Source organism: Mchenga conophoros, linkage group LG3, assembly GCF_057382185.1.
Source record: "Mchenga conophoros isolate Kocher_MC1m ecotype Shallow Benthic linkage group LG3, M_conophoros_male_GT1.1, whole genome shotgun sequence".
In the NCBI taxonomy this organism is placed as follows: domain Eukaryota; kingdom Metazoa; phylum Chordata; class Actinopteri; order Cichliformes; family Cichlidae; genus Mchenga; species Mchenga conophoros.
Window position 1 is genome coordinate 12,446,452 of NC_140528.1, and position 15,869 is coordinate 12,462,320.

The 15,869-nt window shown below is 42.0% G+C and overlaps 2 protein-coding genes, 1 long non-coding RNA gene and 1 pseudogene across 2 annotated transcripts in view; 3 read left to right on the plus strand and 1 right to left on the minus strand.

Moving 5' to 3' along the window:
* Window positions 1–15,869, minus strand: part of LOC146577283 (protein NLRC3-like) — a 682,649-nt gene that overhangs the window by 190,166 nt on the left and 476,614 nt on the right. The window lies entirely within an intron of this gene.
* The window catches only part of LOC146577284 (protein NLRC3-like), a 208,074-nt gene that overhangs the window by 148,078 nt on the left and 44,127 nt on the right, over window positions 1–15,869 (plus strand).
* Window positions 387–1,964, plus strand: LOC146577288 (uncharacterized). The gene is made up of 2 exons (XR_014889381.1): window positions 387–505; window positions 831–1,964. It is a non-coding gene; the product is annotated as an uncharacterized LOC146577288 (long non-coding RNA).
* LOC146577289 (uncharacterized) lies at window positions 12,792–14,192 on the plus strand (annotated as a pseudogene).

Here is a 15,869-nt window from a genome sequence, read left to right on the forward strand (position 1 = left end):
GAAGGGTTTTACTGTGAGGGCTTCACTAAAACAGCATCAGGTCATCCACAGAGGAGTTAAAGCGTACAGCTGTGATCAGTGTGGCAGAGCTTTTACTCAAAGTAGCAGCTTACAGAGGCATCTAGTTACCCACTCTGGAATTAAGGCATACAGCTGTGATCAGTGTGGCAGAGCTTTTACTCGCAGTAGCAGCTTACAGAGGCATCTAGTTACCCACTCTGGAATTAAGGCATACAGCTGTGACATCTGTGGAAAAACTTTCAGCCAGAGAGGGTACCGAAATACACACCTACGCATTCACACCAGACATGATGTGTACTGCTGTGAACAGTGTGGCAAAGAGTTTACAACAGACGCACACTTACAACAACACATGTTTACCCACACTGAGGAGAGACCTTATCAATGTGACCTGTGTGAGAAGACTTTTAAAGCTCCACATCACCTGAGACAACACCAACAGATCCACACCAGAAAGAGACTCTACAAGTGCAGCTACTGTGAGGTATGTATTTATATTGTTATCTTGTCATTTTAGCCTGACTGTTTGGAACAACTCTGCTCATTAAACTGTGTTAGCATGTTAGCAATTCTACTGCATGGAAAAGCAGCTCTGAGTGATTATTCAGATTTTCCTTTCAGTTATGATTTTAGTATTACTGTAGTATTATGGTGGTAGTATTGTAGTTATTGCAGCCCAGTAAACTGAGTGTGTTAACTGAAACAGTCAAATGTAGTTGGACGTCTGCAGAGATGCTCTTTATTTCAGGCGACGTTCAGGATACAAATGTTGAAGGACTGACTTACACTGTCTTTGTGTCTTTGTTTAGAAGCAGAGCAACACAGATGGATCCAGTTCTCAACCCTGTCATCACTGTGGTGGTGGGAAAGACTTTCATTGTGACCTCTGTGGAAAAACTTTCAGTTGGCAAAAGACCCTAAAAGTACATCAACGTAGACACACTGGAGACAAACTGAAATACTGCAAAGAATGTGGGAGAAGCTTCACCACACCAAGAGATTTAAAACGACATGAACTGATTCACAGTGGGGTTAAAAAGCACCTCTGTGATCAGTGTGGGTCATCCTTCACCACTGAAGGTCAGCTTAAATCACACAAAGGAGTCCACACAGGAGAGAAACCACACAAGTGCAGACACTGTGAGAGAAGCTTCTCACAGTCAGGTAATCGTAACAGTCATGAACGTGCACACATGGAAGGAAACTACAGCTGTGACCAGTGTGACAAGAGCTTCAGGAATCTCAGTTCATACTCTGCACACAAACGATCCCACGTTACTAATAAACTGTTTCACTGTTACCAATGTGCCCAAACATTCACCTCATTGTCTGCTCTGTGCAAACATCAGCGCGATCACTCAGGGCTGAAATCACTCCCATCACTGGATCACAGTGAATCTGAAGACACAGAAAGATCCTCTGGTTTCTGTGTCAGACTCAAAAAGCTTGAGATCAGGCTCCACAGAGTTCAGATAGAATCATTTAAACTTGTGTTGAACTGAACTGGTTGCTGGGCTGAACTTCTACATAATACAGATCTACATGGGATCTTCTTTTCTGTTTTTTACTGAGTCAGTTTTGTCCTTTTTTCTCTGTCCTGGTTTTGCTCGTCTGTAAATGATTGAAACTCAGTCAAATAGTTCATTGTTCTCCAGCAAAACGTTTTGGAAACTCATGTTTAACCTTTAAAACTCTGACATGTTTTAGCACACAAGGCTTCATCGGGGAGTTCACTCATGATTGGACCATGAGAACAAAGGTTTTTAGTTCTTTCAAAGAGTGTCTTGGAGATGTTTGATGTTTCTGTTTTTCTGAAACCACCTGAAAGAAAAACAATTTTTCTTGCTTTATGTAGTGTGGAAGTTTTTAATGTTTCTTCATCTGTGATGTTCTTGAATGTGTTCACGTGAAGATGGTACAAATAAACTGTCCTTTCAGCTTTAGCTCCTAATTTATTCATTATTTATGGATGTAGCACAGCAGCCGTCTCTTGATTAACACATGGAGGGCTCGGGATCTGATGGTGTCGTCTCCCTAATTTGCCCACTCAGTAAATGTCACTCATGGCCAAGAAATTGAAATAAACCTTGTTTCCCTGCTGGATAGTGATCCACTGTAACTCTGCTCCTCCTTCCTGTTTAGGATTTCTGTGGCTGAAGTAAAATTCCCTCCATCCATCACTTATCCCAGCTAACCCAAAGTGAAATAAAGTTTTGCTCGTCTTAAAAAAGCATTACAATAATGGGCATTACCAATGCAAACTGAATGATACAGAAGATGAAAGAAGAGACTTTGATCAGTTAATAAAGCTCATGATCTGGATTCATTGTGGCTGCTACACAGATACTTCTGGGTCACTTCTCTCAGTTAGGAACCTTCCTCACCAAACTGACTGTTGGACCACACCCCTGGTTTCATGAGAAATTGTTTCAGCCATGATTTCTCTTCCTGTATTTCAGAGTAAAGACTGAAGTGACAAATGGAAGCATGTTTAAAAAACGCAATGTGAGAGAGACGTTGAGGTCCTTAGAAGTTACCCTGGGTTTTTCTGTCACCCTGCTAGATGTTACACACCTTGTTATTGGACTGATTTCTACTGCTGGACTACTCCTGCGGAGAGTAACAATACTCTTACTAATTAGCTCCCTTTCACACCTTTGGGGATATTTATTTCTGTGTTTGCAGCGCTGTGAGCCAGAACAGCGAGAGAAAAATCTGCAACAGCGACGAGCCGAATGCTTACGTGAATCGCAGCAGCTGCACATGTGCTACGCTGAATTAGAGGATATCTTTGCTCTGGATTTCTATTTCTACTTTTTCATTTCTATATGATTCTTCTTGCATCTAAACAAAGATGATTCAATTTGCTAAATGTTGATGGCTCTTCGTGCTCAGGTGTAAATGAGACGTAATATTTGCTCTTGGTTTGGTTCTCCTGTACAGAACCTTGCAGTACAACAGAAACCTAAAAACATTATTTGTAGTTGTTATTCTTAGTTGTTCTGCTGCCTAAATACCACAGGGTCTGATTATGAAGTTATTGAGCTGCACATACTTTACGACCTGCTTAAGTTCGAGGTCACAGCGTCTGTAGAGCAGCTGTAACATAATGAAGTCTACAAGGTTAAAGTTTTCTCTTCAGTTATTGTTCTTTCTGCTGCTTGGTTTGATGGATCTGAGAGCTTTTGTTTTTATTATTGTTATTATAATTATCATTAATATTTTACTCTCTACAAGCTTTAAAATAGTGTTTGTGTTTGAAAAAATTGATTTAAGAATTGAACAGAAACATCTGTCCTTCTGAAAATGGCCCAAAGGCACGGAGACAAAGTCAAAGGATGCAACCTGTAACTTTCTCTTCCTTCATGTCAGGACCATCATCCATGATTTATATAAAATGCATATAGCAACAGTAGCACTTTAGTTTGGACTTTATGATTTCTGTAACTGGAAAATATTATTTTGTTTAAAGACAGAAGTGACCGCATAGTTGCAACATCAAAGGGAAATATTAATTAATTAGCATCAAGTATATTTGTTGCTTAAGCGTTTGCACTATAACTTAAGTAGGATTATAACTTTTAAGGAAGGAAAGATTTCAGATATTTAGTTCACTGCTTCAGTTATTTTATATGAAATTAAAACATTTACGTTGGTCAAATATGATGCTCTAAATCAAATAAAAGTTTGAAAATAAATGATGTATTTTTAAATGCTGCAACAAATGTTCACAAAAAGTAACTATAATTAAAACCAGTTAAACAAAATCAAATGTTTGAATCATGCTTAACCAAATGCCAGGCTGGAGAGCTGAACCTAAAGTATACGTAGAAAGATTTCAACATCTGAGCAGTTTTTAATGTTTTTATCACATATAAATGTCACAGCAGTGGGTCCTGGCCCAATGCTTTGTGTTTTTGGTTTTCTTTGACTCTTGTTTTTCTTGGTTTTTGTTCTTCTTATTTATCAGGCTCTCAGTAATCTTAGTTCTCCCTCCCTCAGTGTTCATTTCAGCCTGTGTTTAGTTTCTGTTCCCGTGTCCCACGTTTCATCGTTTCATGTCGAGTCAGCCCTGTCTCTCTGTTTCCTGTGTCTCCCCAGTCAGCCCCGCCTCCCTCGGGCACTCATGTGTGATACAGAGTAATAAACTTAAATACTTATTTTCCACCCTGATTTACGAATAAATTCATACCAAATCCTACCATGTGAATTCATGGATTTTTTTTTCACATTCTGTCTCTCACAGTTGAAGTGTACCTCTGGTGCAAATTACTGACCTCTGTCATCATTTTAAGTGGGGGAACTTGCACAATCGGTGGCTGACTAAATACTTTTTTGCCCCACTGTACAGCTGATTATGATGCATGTTTTACTATTGCTATGTTGACATCATCTGCTTGGCTTTATTACTGAAAGCCTGGAGATCCTCTGACGTGTGCATGGCTGATGTGAAGTATGATTAGTCCTACATGACATCAACAGCAGAGGCAATGAAAGCTTTGTTGTTAACAGGTTGTAGGTAAAGTCAAATGTCTACTTCTACACTTGTGTTGGGTAAAGTTCTTCTCACTGCAGCAGATTTATATCTGTGCTTTCACAGGGCGTGATGTGGAGCTCAGCGCTGAGGTGCAGGTCTCCTTGGAGACGGCATCCTGGCTGAAATATTATCATGCTTCCAAAACATTTCAGCTTTTATTTTGAAAGAAACAAGACTTGAAAACGAATCCCCTTCTTCCTCTTTGTCTTTGTTCTTCAGAGGAGTGTCACCTGGACAAACTCAGGGCTGTTCTAGAGCCTTTCTTATTATTTGACTCCATAGAAATAAAACTGAATCGAATCAAACAAAAACTCCCAAACAGCTAAAACACTTTGCTTTATTCTCTTTCTTAACAAATACGTTGAAGTCCATCCACAACAACACAGCTGAGATCTCCTTTGTAATCAAGTGTTTACATCCTTTGTACAGATCTGCATACAAAACAATCATTTACGTCCCACAGAAGTCTAGTTACACGTAACTATACAAGAACTGGTGAATGACAGAAACATGAGACACATGATCACAGGTGATAACAAAAAGAGAAAGAATTCATGTGTTAGTGATGTTTTTCAGCCCTGATGGCTCATGTTGGAGAAACAAGCTGAGGTACGTGGAAAGTTCACACACACAAGTGGGCGTGAGCGCACACACAGAGAGAAACACAACTGAAGCATCTGTTTGCTGTTTCTGCTTTCATCATCTCTGCTGCTGTGTCAGGCTGGGGTCTCTCAGTGACGTGGTTGAGGTGAAGTATGACGAGTATCCCTGATTCAGTCCATCGAGACAAAGGGCAAAGAAAGCTGTTGTTAACAAACTCTATGGTGATGTGGCATTTAGCTCTGACTCTACGCTCTGCTGAAGCCTTTTAACCTGCTGATCAGTAAAGCTCTACGTGCTGCAGCAGATTGACCTCATCTGTGTTCACAGGTGTGGACCTCAGCGCTGAGGTGCAGGAGACTTTCATTCAGTTCTCCCTGCAAACAGCATCCAGCCTGGAAATACTGTCATCTTTCCCACAAATGGTGCTCTTATCTCAGAGAAGAAGTCTGATGTAAATAACTGCAATCAACAGTGATGTTCTGCACAGATCACTTTTCCATTTTGCTCTCTAGATGAGTCCCAGCTGCCTGACCTTGTGTCCAGGTGATCGTCTCACTGAGGAGCTTTTGTTCTGAAAATCTCACGTCCATCACCTGTTTCCTTTTTACTATCTCTGCTCTTTCTTTATTCACAATGCTCATAATATCACACAATTATATTCATCACCTGCATGTTTTTATCCAGCTGCTGTTAGAACCAAACAAATAAAAAGGATGAAAAGCCTGAAATCCTTTGATTTATTACATTTGAAACAAATATGAGTGCATCCCTAACAGCACAGCTGAGACCTTTGTTTTAATCAAGCCTTTGTATCGACACACTTGTAAAGATTCATATACAAAACATAATAGAATAAATCAATATAAAATACACATAATCACAAAAATGCAGCCATGTTGTGAGTTTGCATCTAAAACATGCATGTTTCCCTTTGTACAGGCAGATTTACAGCAGACAAAGCAACACGCTGATCGACTTTGACCGCTGCAAAAACAAAATACCCACCAAGTCTGAAGTCGATCAGAGGAACTGTTGACAGACTGACAGACAAACAGATGCTTGATTCATTAGTGCGATTAAATGTTCTTCTTTAGCAGCATCACTTCATGTGTTTGTGTTCCAGGAATAAAGGTCTGTTTAAACTGGACGTCTCCTCAGCATCACTCGTGCTGTCATGGTTTCAAAGCTGTGCAGAAAGAATCTGAGGGATGATACAGAGGTGACCAAAGTTACAAACATCCAGCTGTGCTGCAAATGTTTGCAGAGCTCCAAACTCTTTGGCTTTCTGCAGAGCAAGTATGGAAGAAGCACCTGAGCTAACTTCAGTTTAGACGATATGAGGAAAAATGCTGCTTCCCAAAGTTTCCTACAAGTATCCAGTTTATATTTAGAGAAGCGAAGGCTCTTTATCCTGACAACTACTCCCTGGTGGATCCCTGTCCTGTGACAGCAAAGACTGTGTATCAGTATCATCAAAGCCACTTCAATAACCAGTGTTTAAAGCTCTCTAGCAGATGGACTTCAGTGGCAGCAGCCTCTGTCTGCTGTGTACAGAAGGTTCTCTGATGAAGCACACAGCAGATGCTGCACTACAACAGCAGCAGCAGCTCAGCTTCAGTTTGCTTCGACGCCCTTTTTGACCTGTGAAACAGCAGAAAATGAAACATTTCAACACCCGTTTGTTAGCGTGAGCTATTCTGCTGTTTTTCATCATTTCACAGGTGAAATAAAATCACATTTACTTCCTGTAGGAGTGATCGTGTCCAGCCTGACTGAGACCATGTGCTCCATCCTGCACAGGTAATAAACCTCTGACATGAAGGGCTGTCAAGTAGTTTTAGACAAATGGGGGTAAAAGAGACGTTAAAAGCTTAAAGAGAAACTACATTTTCTAAGAACTGTCTGACGTTCACCTCTCACACAGTGGATACGATTCTGCCGCTGCAGGAATAATCTTTGTGGTTATGAAACTGTCCATGTGTTTGCAGAAAATGTCACATGTTCAAAGCCTTCCCAGCACCTGGGGTTTGTATAAGTGCAGCTGTTGGTGGGGAGATAGTCTCACTCTTCTATATAAAGAGTCAGCAGGCAGCAGATCTTCATCTGTGATCTCCTCCATCATCACGTCTTCACTCTTCAGCAGCTATGGCTTCACTTCGTGCCCTTCTGGGAGTGGTGCTGTGCTCCTCATGGTTTCTGCTTCTGCCTCAGGCGGACTTTGATTTACAGAGTCATCCATAATATTTTTTATTTTTTATTTTACTGCCCATCTATTTTCATACAAATGTCTCCGTCTTATGGAAAAGGGGTGGAGCTTATCCAACGAGGACAGGCAGGGCCCCCCCAGACAGTTTAGCAGTCTATACAGGAGGCTGACCTTTGCAACATGTACTTCTATAATGACTTCACCATTTAGGTTATTTGGTTATGTTTCACCCTGGATTTTGTGTGATAATATTTATTTTGTCCACTGATTTAAAAACAACAAACTATATGAATATAAAACAGAGTGAACAACAAAACATCAGCTTTGGAAACTTTGATGTAAAATTCTGCAGTTGTTTTCTCAGATATAGCATAAATCAAACTAACATACATCAGTGTGTTATTAATGTGCACACACACACACACACACACACACACACACACACACACACACACACACACACACACACACACACACACACACACACACACACGTGTTACAATAAACAGCTCTTATGCTTCTGTATGATTCTCAGTGCTTTCCATTTGCGTGTCCACAGGTTGCTGTAAGTGGTGCTTGACTGCAGTTTGCTCTCATTTCAAGTGGTTTGCTGTCACAAAGCCAACAGGAAGTCCGGCCATGGTTGAGCCAACTGAAGATGGGTTGAAGGTGGCGTCCTCGTTTCCTCTGTGAGTGCGAGAGGACAGACAAAGCAAACACCGTTTGGACAGCATTAAAATATTTACACTGATGATTAATGTTGTGTCTTTGCACCTGTAGCGATACATGTTGGAAAATGGAGACTTTAGCCACCAAGACTGACGTGCCTGGAAACTTCCCTGTGAGTACGCCCACAAAGACAGGAAACAGTTTAGCCACCGCGGTTAATCCTCCATCATCATCATCCAGTATTTTTCACATCTTTTCTTCTGCTGTTTCCCTTGTTGTCAGTCACGGGGTTTGTGACTGAAATGCGTGTGGTCGACGGGAAGCCTGACGAGTACGGCCTGAATCATTCCATCAACACCGGACGGAGTGAAACCTTTGTTGAAAACAGATTATATGGTAACGTTGCATTTAGCTTCAGTAAACTGTGAAGTTACAGCAGCAGATTTACATCACGTGGCTTCACAGGAAGTAGTCTGGACCTCAGCGCTGAGGTTCAAGCAGCTCTGCTTGCAGACGGCATCCTTCCTGAAAATGTTCTTCATCTTCCTCAAACCAGAACTTTTACATTGGTGCTGAAGTTCTATATAAAAACAGCCTGAAATACAAAGTGATGTTGTGCACTGATTACCTCACACTTTCCATGTTTCCTTCTACAGAGGAGTGTCCGCCTGAGTGTTTTGTCTGATCTGTTGTTGATCGTCTCATTGACACTGCATGCAGATCTGACACCAGGGCTGGACTGGGACAAAAAATGGTCCCGGGCATTTTGACTGGAGACCGGCCCCCCAGGTATTAAAGGAAAAACCATGAAGCCTTTGAATGAAAACAAACGCTGTTGTCACAGTGATGGACGCTGTCTTGTTGGTATACATGCATCAGTCTAATAAACTTAAACCTACACCATCCTCCCTGTCCTGGTATTCTAAACAGGAAGTAGACTGTTGGTCGAGTTAACCTCCTGAACATCTACAACACACGGTGGAAACCTGACATTAAGACAGAGACTAGAGGTGAGACATGATCATTGCTGATTACTGATGACAGATTTAGATATATTTTCATAAACCTTTCATTTGCCACATCAATAAACAGCACGGCAGGGCAAAATATGTTTTCTAACATGGCAACCTTTAAAAAGTGAAAGGAGACAGAAAGACAGCTGAGAAAGAATCAAACTGACTTTTTGATGCATTTTACACACAGTACTGGTGCAGAATCTAGAAAATGTGGGAAACACTGGCATCATATGCAGTACTTACTTCTGAAGAAATTATGATGGGACCCTAAAAAATGACTATGTACAATAATGGATTTCTATACATTTTACATCAGATGAAAACGTTTTTTGTAAGATTCAGATAATTATTTATTAAAAGTGAGACATTTTAAATGAGAACAAGAAAGAAAAGTATGTCTTTGTGCCCCCCTCTCCCTGTTAATGCCCTACCTGCCCCCCTGGCAACACTTTGCTAGACCCGCCCCTGCACAGTTACCAGCTGTCAGCTACACAAAAAGGATCCTGGTGTTATTTGTCTCTCAGAAACAGTTCATAACTTCAACTCATTTTTGTTTTGTCATGTTTTGTTCTTTACATTGTCTTTCTTCTATATAATTGTTAAACATTTAATAAATATGTCTACAAAAAGATTTTAAAAATCAGACATTTCACACAGACACCCAAATGATTTCTGACTGATGAAGGGGGCTGAAGGTGCCCTGCTCTTGCCCAGCTTCTGCTGCTCTCTCCCTGCTCACTGTCAGCAGCTGGCAGCCTCGGTCCTGCCTGAGACTCTTCATCTATCAGTGCCAAAGAATATGGGAAATAGCAATGCACAACATGCACATTACAAAACAAGCACATGAATCAGCATTACATTCATTAGTGAAGTGCTGACGTTCGTTCCTAAACTTTGGGCCTTAATTAACATCACTGTGAACTAATGTTTGCTTTGCTTCTTAACCAGTGAAGCAGCGAGGGGCTTTCTGAGGTTCCTGCTCGTAAATGCCCAAAATGAGTCGAGTATTTCTCTGCAACTACAAACTCTGCTTTCATCAGAGGTGTAAATATTACAGCACTGTGTCAGAGTCACTGAGGCTGGAACACAGAAAAAGGAAGTAGATGTATTTATTTTTAGGCTTTATTGCCTGGAACCACTTTAAAAATACGCTTTGGGTCACAATTAACTCCAGAAAACCAGGAATCCACATATGAACATTATCTGTGCAGAGATTTATGCTTCTGAAGGTAAACAGTGAAAACTTGCAGCACTAAATGCACAGACAGCCAGGCGTTTCACATTTTGGGACCATCTGCCAGTTTTCATTTCTTAGGTATTGAAGAGCAGAAATGATTGAATTTTATTTACATGCTTAAAAATGTTTGCTTTTGAATATTATTTGAAGAATTACCCACACACTCAGGCACTGTGGGCCTGTTTCCCTTTGCACAACCGAGTGTTGGAAACGGGCCTTTTCTCTTTAAACTCTGAGGGGCTGTAACTTTGGCTTCTATTGGCAGATTTGCATGATTGACCCTCTTTTTAAAATAGTTTTAGCCAAGAGAATCAAGCTAACATCACTGTTTTTACGTCAGCTCACGTCACACGAGCTGTTTCAAGAAAAGTCCTCCTGTCACACAGCAATGCCTACATGAATCACACCACTCTGCTTAAATAATAATAATAATGTTTAGTGAAGCAGGTGAAGCAAAGGGCTGCTTTTAATAGGCTGGGAGACCCAGGTGTGCTGCTTTAGCTGCTGAGCCTCTCATGCTAGCCTCCATCTATAAGCTGGGATCACAGGAGCACTGCAGTCCTGACTAGATCAAGGATTGTTATTCATGCAGGTGACAAAAGTTTACATTCACAGAGTCATAGGATTGAGCCTGGTTTGAAAAGCAGCTAGAGAGATAATACCATACAGCTTATGACAAAATTTGATCCGAAGTGATTGATGGCCCTAATCACGACCTTTTGACCTCCCCCCCTCCCCCCGGAAGCGTGTAATGAGCGTGACGAATCGCATCCGGAGAAGGGGGGGTGAACCCCGGAAGCGCGCCATCTGTTGCTAACCGTGTCGAATTCCATCCTGAGAAGGGAGGGGGGAAACCTCCGGAAGCGCGTCATCTGTTGCTAAGCGTGTCGAATTGCATCCTGAGAAGGGAGGGGGGAAACCTCCGGAAGCGCGTCATCTGTTGTTGGGAAAAAAAAAGTTTTTAGAGGGAGGGGGAAACCTCCGGAAGCGCGCCATCTGTTGGAGGGGAATAAAAAAGCAGAGAGGTGGAGTCCGTCACAATTTCTAAGGCACAGACACAAGATGGATTTCCTTCTGCAGCCCAGCAGCGTTCCTGTGTCCGATGAGATCTGCTCTCCCAAAGAAGAAGGCTTTGAATATGACATATTCAAATACAGCATATTTACTATGGAAGGCCTCGATCCGGACCTTATGACCCTACCGGAAATACTCCGGAAGTGTCTAGTCATTTTCAGACCTGATGCGTCATGTTCCCTAAGCACAGCGGTGATGCAGCAGATGATTCCGTGATGTATAGAGAGACAGAGCGGATGTAATTTTACTTTCTTAAGCTGCACCGGCGTTTGTAATGGAAATAAAGAGTGACTTCCTGTAGAGATTTCAATAGTATTTTATTTTCCTATAATACAGACGCTGTAAAAAAAAACCTTTAAGATACACCATAGCTTGTGATGAAAAGAAGAACTTTCTATCCGCTTGTAACCTACAGGCTGTCTATGTGTAAAAAACGAATAACTATCCCTTAGTGAATACTACTTTTCCTTTTGAGAGACTGAAAAACAAACCATAATTGCAGCGACAGGCGATCTTGTTTCACACACACACACACACCCACACACACACACACACACACACACACACACACACACACACACACACACACACACACCCACACACACCCCGCGGGCCGAGGAGGAGTTTTTTTCTTCAATACTTTAACAATAAGTTTTCTCAATAGATAGAAAATGATGACGCTGAGGAGTCAACATCCGATATTATCATTGCTTGTAACCCGGTAAATAATTTCGTACATCTCCTCCCCATAAAACAAGTCTTAGTGGAAAAAAGCTCATATTCGAATAAGTTTATTCCCCTCTGTGGGAAAGAGTTTTTTTCTCAGAGTCAACCATGAGGCGAGTTTTGTCAACAGCAATTGTCCATTTGGTAAAACAAATATCCGTCTCAAAGTCGTATTTTACCGTTGCAGAATGCGGAAAACAGACGGCGTTCGCAAGAAGGCACACACACACACACACACACACACACACACACACACACACACACACCGTGGGCCAAGGAGGAGTTTTTTTCTTCAATACTTTAACAATAAGTTTTCTCAATAGATAGAAAATGATGACGCTGAGGAGTCAACATCCGATATTATCATTGCTTGTAACCCGGTAAATAATTTCGTACATCTCCCCATAAAACAAGTCTTAGTGGAAAAAAGCTCATATTCAAATAAGTTTATTAAAGCACCCCCCTCTGTGGGAAAGAGTCAACCATGAGGCGAGTTTTGTCAACAGCAAGAACAAGGTCAGACAACTGTTGCCCATTTGGTAAAACAAATACCCGTCTCAAAGTCATATTTTACCGTTGCAGAATGTGGAAAACAGACGGCGTTCGCAAGAAGGCAATCAAAAAAAAAACAACCCTCTCTAACTATCGGTATTGTCAAGAGAAAGATGCGAAAAACAGATGCTTCGCTAGACTAGGATAAAATGAGAGAAGAAACGGGAGGGGAGTCGATATCTGCTCAGCCCCTACTGTGACAGTTCTACCAATCGCGAGGAAGAATCCGTGAATATTATGTCAGCATTCCGTTCAAACAACGCCGCCGATCAGAGCGCCAGGGCCATCTCGCCAGAACTGTTCGTACCTCACCCCGGTAAGTTTTTTTTTCTTTACGACTTTAAATTATATATCAACAGAGATGTCAATAATTTGATTACTTTCTTTTAGATTTCTACATCAATGATTTCACGCAAGTGGACTACGGTACGATTAAATAAGTATATACCATTTTTTAAATAAGTTTAGATAGACTTGATTTAACCAAACTCTGATACTTACAGAGGCTATTGATAGTGCAGAGAGTAGCAGCAAAAATCCGGCCGTTTTCCGCGGCGAATTAGACGCCATAATCCCCGCAGAACCTCCGCTGCCGCCGCGTTGAAAAGAAGAACGAGAAGACGGCGCTATTTTCGTCTCCGCATACCGGGAGAACCGCGGAGAAAAAAGTTTTAAAACCAAAGGTAAACAATATGATGCATTATCCGCCATTTTGTTGAATAACAGGATGTGACGGAGTAATCCGAGTGTGCTATACCGCCTCTCCCGACCCGGAGCAGATTTTTAAAAAGTTTTGCTTTATTTCTCGACAGAGGTAATCGAGAATATACAGACCCGGCCGCCGCCGCAGCGAAAAGAAGAAGAAGACGACGACGTTATTTTCGTCAACGCATACCCGGAGAACTGCAGGAAAATACCTTTTAAACCAAAAGGTAAACAATATGATGCAATATCCGTCATTTCGATAAATATCAGGATGTGACGGAGTAATCCGAGTGTGCTATACCGCCCCTCCCGACTTGGAGTGGTATAAAGCGTGCTAGAAAGTTTTTATTTATTAAATCTTTCTCTTTTTGTTTTATTTCTCGGCAGCCGAGATTGCGGATATACCTATACAAACCCCCGCTACAGACAATCGCGCGGAGGAGCGAGGTAAATAAAAAGTTTTTTCATTCTCGAAAAATAGGAAGGAGGAGATTGTTTTCTTAAATCTCTTCTGTTTTATTTCCCCCCGACAGAGACCGATACAGAAAATCAGGCGGAAGAAAATCAGGCTGAGGAGGAGGAGGAACCGTCCAGATCTCCTCCTCTTAGGAGAGTGAGAGCTCCTCTCAGGAGACTGAGAGGTAATTGACGGGGGGATGAATCGATCCTATTAAACTTCTCTGCTCTATAAAAATAAAAAATGTAAGGTTTAAAAATACATTCTGTCCGTCTTTTCTTACAGCTCGACGGCTGCTTCATAAGAAGAGAATCCTTGAAAACCTCGCTTTCATGTACGCCATAACAGTTCGCACATATGCATCGATATACAGACACAAGGACCTGTAAAGTAAAAGCATACGAATGTAAAAGTCTGTGAATTAAGAAATAAAGAAAATCATGTCGGAAGAACGCAGCATTCCTGAGGCTTTGTTGGAAGCCGTGGCAGAATTAAACAGAAACGATGAACATTTAGCCCCACCGATAGAAAACAATATAGCCCCACCACCGAACGATCCACTACAACCTTTAGAAAACGCATTGCAGGTCCTCCTTCAAAACATTGAAAACGAACGGCTTGCCGGTCTACTGAACTTTGACCCTCTGCAGCCGATAGAAAATGCTCTTCAGCTCTACGACCAGCAGCAGGGGGAGGAGCAGGTGCAGCAGGTGCAGGTGGAGCAGCATCATCAGCAGCCCAGGGAGGAGGACCGGCCTGCGGAGCATCAACAAGGAGGAGGAGGATCTCGGGTACAGAACGATGCGGTGACTCGCCGCGAACATTTTTATAATTTCGAAATAAGGCGAGTATTTAACATTCCCTCTCCGGATGAAGCGAGCGACCTCGCTCAATTTTATCTCGACGTCAGGGATAATTTTGTAGATCTAGCGGATAGGGTCAGACCGGAAGTTAGTCGTAACGACCGGGTTCAACTGGAGATCATCAGCGAGTACGCGCGAAATCACTCTGTTTTTAACGTCGACGAAAGCGTTGAAAACATTGTACCGGTTTTTGAGGACCTGCTAGCCAGGCTGATACAATCAAACGGAGCGATCGTCGCAGGCTCTCCCCTAGAAATTGTCGTGCAAGTAATTAGAAATCCTAGAGGCGGTGGCAGTAATGACCCGCGTAAAAAGATTCACAAAATGTTAGATGATGAAATTCTAGTCAAAAAGCGTCGCTGTCTGTACGTGGTAAAAAACAAAAACGATAATCTGTGTTTTGCCATCAACCTGATTCACCTCACTCAACCTCATTTCACAGATAAACAGGCCCTGGAACGCGGCAGAGAGCTGCAGCGTTTAGCGGGGTTGAGTGATCGCACTCAGGTAACTCTCACCGACATAGGTAAATTCGAACAAATACTAAAACGTAAAATCGTCGTGTTTTACCGCCCGCCCGAGGACAGAACTCTTTCATTAATCGAAACAGACTACCCAAACACGCCTCACCCGCTGTACTTATTCTTATTCCAGCATCACTATTACGGGATAAAAAATCTAAAAACATTTTTAGGAATCCAGTACATTTGCGAGGAGTGTCACCGCGGGTATTATAAAAGAGAGGAACACTTTTGTCAAAACCGCTGCAACCTCTGTTTTGACCCCGCATGCCCCTCTCACTTTCTGGACTCTGTAATCTGTACGGATTGTAACAGATCATGTCGCACACGCGCGTGTTATTTAAAGCACAAACAACCTAGAATTCACTCCGGTTCAGGCCTCAGCGTTTGTCAACAATTGTATAAATGTCCGGACTGCAAGTTCCTCTCCCGTCGCGGAAAGCACAGGTGCACAGCCGCCAGATGTAAAATCTGTCGCGCGGAGCTTCCTCCCGACAACGATCAACACCTGTGTTACATCCAACCTTTGAAACATGAAAACTCTGATAACGCTTCCATAATCTTTTATGACTTTGAAACCTTCCCAGACAGGGAGGGGGCGCACGTCCCTTACCTAGTGTGCACAAAATCTCTAGAAGGAGAAGAGTGGCACGCTTACGGTGTAGACTGTGTTGAAAAGTTT